Genomic DNA, 9,320 nt, shown 5'->3' on the forward strand with positions numbered 1-9,320 from the left:
TGTAAATTTTTTTTTTTTTTTTGAGACAGAGTCTTTTTCTGTCTCCCAGGCTGGAGTGCTGTGGTACAATCTCAGCTCCCTGCAATCTCTGCCTCCTGGGTTTAAGGGATTCTCCTGCCTCAGCCTCCGGAGTAGCTGGGATTACAGGCATGCGCCACCACACCTGGCTAATTTTTGTATTTTTAGTAGAGACGGGATTTCACCATGTTGGCCAGGCTGGTCTCGAACTCCTGACCTCAGGTGATCTGCTCATCTCAGCCTCCCTAAGTGCTGGGATTACAGGCATGAGCCACTGCACCCGGCAAGATACCCAGTGCTTTCAACATTCACCTGATAGTCCGTTGTTTCTCATTTCTTTTTAATATTTTCTTTTTGTTCAAAAAACAACCCTGTCAAACTATTCATTAATTTGAAATCTAGTGGTCTGGTGTTTGTGATATCTCAGATACAACATGAGTATTTTCTATTAAATCAAGAAGAAAACTTTTTTCTTTTTGAAGCAGAATAATTTATTAAATCAAGAGCTAAAGCAAAAAGGTCTCTGTCACTAAAGTTTTTCATCATTAGCGTCATAAATAATCAAAAGAGGAAGAAAACATAGTACAGATTTTCCAGGCTGCTCATTTTCCCAGATGAGAAACTAAGACCTAAGAGTGGTAGGGATAGATTAAGAACCAGAACATAGTAAAGAGAAAATGCCACTAGCCTGGTCTTGATTTCCAGGCCAGTGGCATTTTCTCTTTACTAGGTTGGTTGCTTCTAATGTATCACTTTATAATATAGATTTGTGAGGCCTTTTAATACTTTCATTAAAATATTTACTTGTTTACATTCATTTATAATTTCTAATATGTTCTCGTTGAAAATCAGAAAATAACATTATTTTAAATAATTTTTAATATAGACTCTTTACGAACCTAAAACTGGCCTCTGCTCTGATCATCCAAATATTTTGAATTAGTAAAGAAAACTTTTGTGTTGGTCCCAATCTCATAGAAACCACAGAGTCATTAGGAAGTAGAAGGCATACAGACGATACTATATTGGCTTGTAAGGATAATTGGAAGTTTACTGATAAAAATCAATTTTTATTCACCAGCTTACACTCCATAATAAGGCCACTGTGACACTTCCTGCTCAAGGCACATAAGTGAGAGTTAGTGCGTATTTGATTTTAATAAATACTGTCTGTGGGAAGCCCGGACATGAATGAACAGATGTTGGAACCATATGATAATAGTGTGGCAGTGTAAAAAAAAACCTGTGCATTTATATGGCACACCTGGTGTTTATGATACTTTTGCAACTTTTAGAACTACAGCATCTGGCCCTTTGCTGCTGTTCTTTAATTTTCAAATACCCAGGATCTTATGTCTCTTGCAGTGTAGACATGGCCATCAGGAAAAAAAAAAAAAAAAAAGGCAGTAAACATGTCATGAATCTTGCAGAGAGAGCCCACTGCCTCTCTACAAGGAACTTGCATTAAAGTCATTAGTGAAATTTTAAAATATGAGGAAACATTTAGATCAGCCTTTGTCACCTCTTCTTAACAGGCAAAAAGGATTTACTCAAGGATGCCTGGATAATCTATTCATGCTACAAATTTTCCCAATATTTTAAATTTGCAATAAATAATTTATGGGGGATATCTGAAATAAATATAGCACTATAGGATCTATATTATGGAACTTGCATTCTATTTGATCCAAATGATGCAGGCTGAGGTAGGTGGAGATAATTTGATAACTACAGTTTAATTAAATTTTGTGATTTTCTCTGAGCTTTAGGATGCATTCATGTGTTAAAAGATACCAAATGTAAAACAGTTCATCTAAATTTTCAATTGTTCTAATGAGTAAATCAGATTAATAGCATAAACGCACCCAAAAGCTGCTAAAAATCATTTGACACACACATATGACTTTACAGTAAAGTTCATTTAGTAACTCTCTAACTCTTATGGGGTTTTCTGGACCAAAACTTACAGGAAACTTCAGAGTAGTGAATGAGGTCTGAAGTCATACTCTCTGAAGATGACCCCAATCTGGGCAAGACACCTTTTTCAGAAAACACATCCTATTTGGATTTTGTAATGATGAGCCTGCCAGAGTTTGTAAGATACCAGACTTATATTAAGACTTTCGTAATTGGATAGATAGATGTCAGTGACAAGAAAATCCTTCAGGTGACAACCTGAAACCCCTAAATCAGGGGTAGAAAACATTCAGTGGGCAATTGTTCATGGATTCTTTCTCATTGATCACCAGAAACCTTCAACACAGGACCCCAGGAACCCATTGTCAAGCATTCAGGGTTGGTTTATGAGAAAATATATTTGTCATCCACATCCTTAAGACATCATAAGCATAACCCAACTTCAGTGTTTATAATGTTTGAAATGCAATTATTATTACGGTTGAGTATAGCTTATTGTTTCAGAGCCAAGTGGGCCACAGAAGAAAGGTGACTTGGCTAATTAGCAGCAGTTCCAAAGACACCTTTCTTACAGAACATGTTTTTGCCCTCAGCTGAAGCTGAACTTTTCCTAAAAACTGATTGTTAAATCTTAACCCTTTTCATATGGGGTCAAAATGCTACCGGAACTTGGCCATCTTGACCCATAGACCTAGCCAGGTGCCCAATTCAGTTATTCCTGATTTAGGTGACATACCATGGTGACTATGCAAGATAAGAAAGGGCACTGATTTTAGAACATTCAGCTTTTCCATGTCAGTGCTCTGCCATAAATCTCTATTTTATATCTCTATCCTTGAGCAAAAAGGCAAACTTCAAATGTCAAGTACAGTTAAAACTAAATGAACCATAACAAATTTGCTTTATTTTTGAGTAACGTAAAAAGAGAGACATATATGCATAGTATTTGGGCCTTCTCCTTATTGACTCTGCATTGCTTTAAAAGTATGCTATTTCTTTAGCCTGGGTTCCCCCAGGAACAGATTCTGAAAGAAAATTTATATGTGAGTGAGTTTATTTGGGAACATGATACCAAGAGCAGAAATGAGGGACAGGGGGCATGAAACAGGAAAGGAGAAAGAACCAATTCAAGTGTACGTTACCAGCTGAGCCACCATGATGGGTGCTCAATCATGAAGGCCTATCTAATTAGCTTCACAAAATGCAACCCAAGGCCATCCACTTAAATGGAAGGGAAAAGCATTTAACCAAGAGCTCTGCCCCCATTGGCTAAAGATTGCCCTGCAGGGTATTAATTTTCCCTACCCTACTTCCAGGTTGCTCTTGTTTGAATGTCAAATACCCTGTTGGAGCATTCTTCACCAAGGAATCAGAGAAGCAAGAGGCATTTGTGGCTGAACAAAGACGAGGCACTGTTTGATGGCCCCTTCATCAAAGCTGTTCAAAGCCTGCTCAGTCACACAGGTATGACTCGCTGGGAGATGAAACCAGAAGTGGTGCATAAGAAACATCCAATATTCCCTGTACAAGGCCTGTCAATAAAAATTATTAAACTATTTTATATTGCAGTGACAAGCCAAAGAAGAGTTTATTTTTTACACTAGTTACTTTTTAACTCTCGCATAATTTAAGCCTGAACTGTAAAAGTTTGCTCCCCTTTCAATTAGTATTAATGAAATAATGCCACTGAGATTGGTTACATGATAAGCACCATGGAACTGATGAAAAATGGATTTTTTTATTAGTGTTTTATCCTTATTAGCAAGGAAATTCCACAATCATGCCTTTACACATAATTTTGAATAAGCAGCTTCTCATAATTATGAAATATAGAGTTATAGAATGTAATTTAAATAATTCCACTTATTCTCTGAGGTTTTTAATCACATCTATGATTTTGTTCAAGACCGAAGTTGACAGGTTTACCTTTTGTGAAAGAAAACAATTTACTCATCAACAAAATCTTATTGTATCATAATTGCTAACATGTCTATTTCTCTTTCTGGCATTGATTTGAAATATTTTGAAATAATGAAATTGTTAGAACTCAACTTTGTGGATATACTTCACAGGACTCCTGCTTAGCCCATTTGCTAAATCTACCCATGTATATATCACGCATATTGAGAATGCGGGGAGGGTTGGGAGTGGAAGTGATAGAAGTTCATTTTTGAAGGCTGAATTATTAATACCTGCCCTTTACTAAACTCTCAAAATGTGTTAGTTGCTGTGCCAGAGAAATGTTTTTTCATATATTCTGTCATTTAACATCATCGAATAGGTATCCCCTTTTCACAGATAAAGGAAACTGAAGCTCAGAGAGGCTGAGTAATATGTCCATGGTCAGATAGTCATAACTGATATAGCCAGGATTCAAACAAGTGCGTTTTACTTCATTATTCAGGCTGTTATTGTGCAGTGTTCTCCCCTTAATTTAGATGCCTGGAATGACCAGAATAAAACCTATAAATCTCTGTATATGGAATCCATTAGACATTTTTTCCTTTGGTAAATGTCTGTAGCCAAGTGTCTGGAAGAATCTGTCACTGGTCCCTTCTCTGCGGCTTAGAGCCATGGACACCCTGTCAAACTTGGCTGCCCGGTGCTGTCTGTTTCCTCTCAGTTACAGTCATACCACATTGCTTGGCTTTGTTCTGGAATGATCTGAGAGCATTCCAAGCAGCACATTATTCCCAAGAAAATAATGAGTAAAAAACAATCACATCTCTATTCATCAATTTTTCATCAACCTTACAGACATTCATTTATAAGGTTTTTCATGAAATTTCTAAATATTACATTCTCAACTGCATTAACAATTTGAAAGCTTTGATGCCATTTGGGTCTCTTTCACTGGAATAGCCCACACGACCTCCCTATTCACATTAAGACCACATCATCCCCATCCATATTCTCAAATGCTAAATTGAATAATACTCATTACATATTAAATCTGTCCCTTCTTTTAACATGACCCAGTAGGTACGCAGGTACTTAAGGAAATTATTATCCCTTATTTCTTATCCAGCAAAAATGACCCAGCCTAGGCAAAGCAGTTAGAGACAATATTCTGCATTCTTTATTTCTAGAACCATGTGTAGCTTCACTTGGAAGCAACCACATTAACTCTGCCCCAGTCTCAGCAAATGTTTCTCTATAATTGGTAATGCTTGACCAAATTAGCCTGTATGTCATGAACCAAGACTACTGAAAAAGCATGGGCTTAATTAATTGACAGGTAGAATATGCCTTTGTGCACATCCTAGTTCTCGTTGGAGCAGCATGTGTTCAATGGGTCATCACATCAAGACGTAGGTCAAATCTTTCATCTTGTTTTGCTTCACGTTTCCAGTTGACATATGATACATTTTGTGGTTATAAGAATGATTAAAGCACTATAAAAAGTGTCTATAGCAATACAGATGCTCCTCAACTTACCGCAGGGTTACATCCTGAAAAACCCATTGTAAGTAGAAAATACCATAGTGCATTTAATACAGTTAACCTACCAGACATCATAGCCTCACCCAGCCTACCTTAAATATCCTCAAAACACATTAGGCAAAATCATCTAACACAAAGCCTGTTTTATAATAATGTGTTGAATATCTCATGTGATTTATTAAATGCTGTACTGAAAGTGAAAAACAGAAGGGTTGTATGCGTACTTGAAGTATAGCTTCTCCTGAATGCATATCATTTTCGAGTCAGAAAAATCTTAAATTTGACAATCATGGTAAGTCAGGGACCGTCTGTAATTAGCTAACTATACATCAGAAGAACAAAAGACAATTAGAAAATTTGCTTGCCTAACTAAGAAGCTTTCCTCTGGGATAGGTTAGGGTTCTTTAGCTTTGGCAGGTTGTTAATGACACTTCCTTGATTGAGCAATGGGCTTGTGATGGGGAGAGTTGAATTACCTGCATGTTGAATGTGGGGATCAAGATCCTTTGTGACAGCTTGCAAGAGGGAGGGGAAAAATGCTTTTTAACTGCATGTTAAATATCCATGTTGCTGTCTGAAATTCTTATGTTGACCCCTGGGCCATGGGAGGCTATGATCACTGCTAAGTCAAGGCAGTCTAACTATTGTAGCAAAGAACTCCAATTACCAATACCTAAACAGAACAAAGATTTCTTATCTACCACATAGTCCAACTAGCTGATTAGTGGGAAACATTCTACAGCACCGTTCAGGAGTCCAGACTCCTCTCAGGATGTGATCTGCCATCCCCAGTGACTTCCTCTGTAACCTCTATTTCCGGCTGGGTGACAAGAGGAAAAAGAGAATACGGAAAAGGTTCACCTGTTATTTCCTGCCTCAGACAAGCCATGACACATCTGGCCTCCTCTCACATTCCAATGGCAATAACTAGTCACATGGCTCCACCCACCTAGGTGCAAGAGGGCTGGGAAATGTAGGCCAGTGATACACCCAAGAGAAAAAAGGAAATGAGTTTGTACCTGATGCACCATTGCAGCACCTGTTTTTACTTTGTAACAGTATCACAAAATTCCATGACTTTATTTGCTGGTTAACTTGAGGTTTACTTGGGGTGTGTGTGTGTGTGTGTGTGTGTGTGTGTGTGTGTGTGTGTGTGTTTTAATTTTGTGTTTGTTTGTTTATTTGGTCTGTCTTCTCAAACAAAAATGTGCTGATGACCATGTCTGTGTCTTTCACTATTATATTCCCAGAACCTGGCATAGTGTCTGGTACTTCATAGGCACTTAATTAACGAGTTGCTAAATGAATGAATGCCAGTGCTATGGTAACAAAGATGAGGGAACAACTCTAATGGTTCCTTAATTCTCAGATGTACTATAGAATAACGTAGAGTGGGGGACCACCAGCATAATAAACATACATATCGATGATAAGACAGATCCAGATTTCAAAAATATTGCTCTGAAAAAATGTACAAAAATTCATGATGATTCTAGCTGATGGGCTCTGGAACGTTTCACTGAGGATGTGTCATTTGAGCTAATGGCAAGATGACATTGTCAGGTTTTAAAAAGTTGGGAAGAGACATGTTGGACATGGAAAATAGCATGCACAAAGACTGTGCCGCTTCCTCCCTTTGGGAACAGTGAGTAATTTGACACAGTTAAGTGAAGTGTGCTTAAGGGAAGCAACTGGAGATGAGTCTGGAAAGGCAATGGGGTGTCATTGACAAGTTCCAAGCAAATAATTGACATTGTCAGATTTACATTTTACAAAGTTTATTCTGGCAGCAGTAAGAGGGATATATAAATAATGGGGTTCCGAACAGGAGGAAACTGGTTATGAGACTACTGGAAATGTAGGAGGTGAACGGAAGGGCAAGTGTTTGTTATATAACCCAGCTCAACAAAATACAGCTAAGCTGTCTCCTCACTCTCCCACAAGACAATATGAAAACTCACAATATAAGCTCTTCTTTACAAAGGATAATTAATACAAATGAAAAGTGTAGAAAAAGCATTTGTTGTATGGAATTATTTGTTGTAGACAATTTCTCGTAACATCAAATTAGCTTGAACATCTTATGAAAAATAGAAACCACTTTGTGTTACAGACCTCTTCTTTTTTGAGACGGAGTCTCACTCTGTCGCTCAGGCTGGAGTGCAGTGGCTCACTGCAACCTCTGCCTCCCGGGTTCAAGCGATTCTCCTCCCTCAGCCCCCCAGTGGGTGCACCACCATGCCCGGCTAATTTTTGTATTTTTAGTTGAGAGGGGGTCTCACCATGGAGGCCAGGCTGGTCTCCCATGCCTGACCTCGTGATCCGCCCGCCTCAGCCTCCCAAAATGTTGGGATTACAGGTGTGAGCCACAGTGCCTGGCCAGACCTCTTCTTTATAATGACATTATTTGTAATGTTCTATAGTAGTCCCTCCTTACCCACAAGAAGTACATTCTAAAACTCACCCTACCCACCCCATGCCGACGCTTGCGCTCTCAGTAGATGCCTGGAACCGCAGATAATACCAAAACCTATATGTACTATACTTTTTCAGTCTGGTAACTGAGACAGCTACTAAGTGACTAATGAACAGGTAGTACAGACAGCATGGATATGCTGGACAAAGGAATGTTTCACATCTGGTCAGGACAGAGATAAATTTCATCAAGCAACTCAGATAGCTTACAATTTAAAACTCATGAATTATGTATTTCTGGAATTTTCCATTTAACTATTTAATTTTTTTTTTTTTTTGAGACAGAGTCTCACTCTGTCACCCAGGCTGGAGTGCTGTGGCACAATTGTGGCTCACTGCAACCTCCGCCTCCCAGGTTCAAGCGATTCTCCTGCCTCAGCCTCCTGCCTCAGCCTCCCAAGTAGCTGGGACTACAGTCCCAAGCCACCATGCCCAGCTAATTTGTTTTTTGTATTTTTAGTGGACACAAGGTTTCCCTGTGTTAGCCAGGATGGTCTCAATCTCCTGACCTCATGATCCACCTGCCTCGGCCTCCCAGAGTTCTGGGATTACAAGCATGAGCCACCACGCCCTGCTTCCATTTAATACTCTTAAACCACAGTTAGCTGTGGGTCACTGAAACCTCACAAAGCAAGACCACGGATAAGGGGGGATACTGACTACTGTATGGTGAAACCTAGTTTTGTCTTCTATTTTTCCATTCCATCAACATTGCATCTCCAGTATCTATTAGACTACTCTGTATGTGGGGATGGGGTATTTTGCTCTCTCTATACCCATCCCCAGATCTATTCTTTCTCCTCTATGAGTAGGAATTTATTAATTACTTTTCAATGTTTTATTTACAGACCTGAAGCACTCCTAACCTGCCTCTTGTTCTTGATAGCATTGGGACTATAGAGCTGAGAAATGAAAACCTTCTGATGACTTCACTCTACTAAATATATTGAAGGAGTTATCTTGTGCTTTTCAGATATACCACAGTCTAAAGAAAAGAACACAGGCTTTATAGTCAGACAGACATAGGCTGAGTTCTAGCTCTACATCTTATTAGCTGTGTGATCTTGGGCCGGTCACTTCATCACCACTTTATTGCAGGGTTGTGAAGAGTAAAATGAGCTACTATAGGTCAAGGGCATTGCTCAGGGCTCAATTAATACAAATAGCATTTTCACCTTCCAGGGTCATAGCCAGCCACCCAACCCCCACATGCCTTCTTATGGCACAGATTCCAACTTTTATCTTCATATCAGCACTACATTTTGGCTTGCATTCAAACTGTAATTCAATTATATTTTCTCCTTTGTTATACTTATTTACAGAAAACATTTTTGCACAGCATTTGACAGGTTGTTTTCTCCAGCAGGGGCTCAGAAAACTATAGCCCCAAATAGGGCTTTTTGACATGCTGGACTAAAGCAACAGTCCCAAGCTCTCTCTGCTACCCTCACACCTTTTTTTTTTTT

This window comes from Cebus imitator, unplaced genomic scaffold (assembly GCF_001604975.1).
Source record: "Cebus imitator isolate Cc_AM_T3 unplaced genomic scaffold, Cebus_imitator-1.0 Scaffold210, whole genome shotgun sequence".
Classification (NCBI taxonomy): Eukaryota; Metazoa; Chordata; class Mammalia; order Primates; family Cebidae; genus Cebus; species Cebus imitator.